We start from the raw sequence: 1,527 nt of genomic DNA on the forward strand, positions 1-1,527 counted from the left end.
GTAGGCTATGATCCATATTTGTTGACCAGGATTGGCCAAACATTTGGCACCAAACCATTACAAATGAGCCTCCACTGATTTACAACCAGTCATAAAGCCCAACCCCATATCAAAAAACAGGTCTGTTACAAGGCATCTTCCCTATTCACATGCAAATACTATGCTAACCTGAAGTACCTGTCTAGCTCAGAAACTCCTTTTGTGCCCCGGAACTGAGCTTCACTGAACACACCATGGTGGCTGTCAGTAGTAAAAAGTTGAAAGCATTCTAATCCTGTATTGCTGAAGGGTGATGATCATCACCCCCTTTCTACCAGTTTCTAAACTATGTGTAACACTTAAAGCATGCACGATGCAGCCATGCAACCTTTGACAGCCTTTGACAGGTCCTGGAGCAATGGAAGGTCATATAGAGCAGAACTTAGAAGATATATCCCAGGGCAGAGGGAACTCTAGGATTAGAGAGGTCCCTAGATCAGGAAGGGTTCCCTAACAGAAGGCACAAATCATGGGGAGCACTGGTGTGGAGTGACAGGTGGGTGCTCAGGAGAAACCACCAGGGCCTGAGAAGGAGAAGAGTTGGGAACAGGATCAGGGCCTTCTTGCCCAGAACCTGGGGAGAGGGAGAGGCTAGGATATCGACAGTTAATATTAGGCAGTACTACCTGTTCTGTGTGCTATTATTTCCTTTGTTACTTGCAAAATATTTTGTTGGGGTACCCCAAATTGAGGAGGGGTCCCCAAGCTGGATTCGTCACCCCAAGAATCAAGAGTCCACGTGCCAATTGTTGCAACACGCAAGAGGCTTTAATTAGGCATCTGCAGATGGGCCTCTTGGTCAGCTTTTAGACCAATTGGCCCCGAGGTTCAGTTACAATCAGCTTTTAAAGACAAAAACCACAAGCTTTTGGGAGGGGTCCCTATCTCGTGACAGGGGAAGGGAGTATGTAACTCGCGACCCAGGGAAGTAGATGTGTTCCTGACCTACATGTTGTAAATTTCTCAAACCTTGGCATGAGTTAATTATCTCTCCCTAAGTAAATGGTGGTTATTTCTCCTTGTTTCCCACAAATCTTGTTTGCCCATCTCTGACGCCCTGGTCAGTTCTTCACAGATGGTCGGCAGCCCATAATTGGCCTTTTGTGGATTTACAGCCCTTCTGCAATTAAGGTTGCTAAACCATACATTCCATTCTGTGGTATGGCCGGTTCCTGGGATGGGGTCCTTTGTTCACTTCCCAAGTTATCTAGTGGGGTGCTCTCCCTGTTTAAGCTTATATTTTATTTCTATAAATTCGGGGTCTTTCAATTTGAATTATAAAAAGTTATAAAAGCTGAGAATTGGTGGCACATGCCTTTAATTGTAGCACTCAGGAGGCAAAGGCAGGCTGATCTCTGTGAGTTTGGGACCAGCCTGGTCCACAAAGAGAGTTCCAGGACAACCTCCAATGCAATACAGAGAAAACCTGTATCAAAGAAAACCAAAACAAAACAAAACAAAAAAACTGGCAGATATCTTTAGCACAAT

Source organism: Mesocricetus auratus, unplaced genomic scaffold, assembly GCF_017639785.1.
Source record: "Mesocricetus auratus isolate SY011 unplaced genomic scaffold, BCM_Maur_2.0 contig_6242_pilon_obj, whole genome shotgun sequence".
NCBI lineage: Eukaryota > Metazoa > Chordata > Mammalia > Rodentia > Cricetidae > Mesocricetus > Mesocricetus auratus.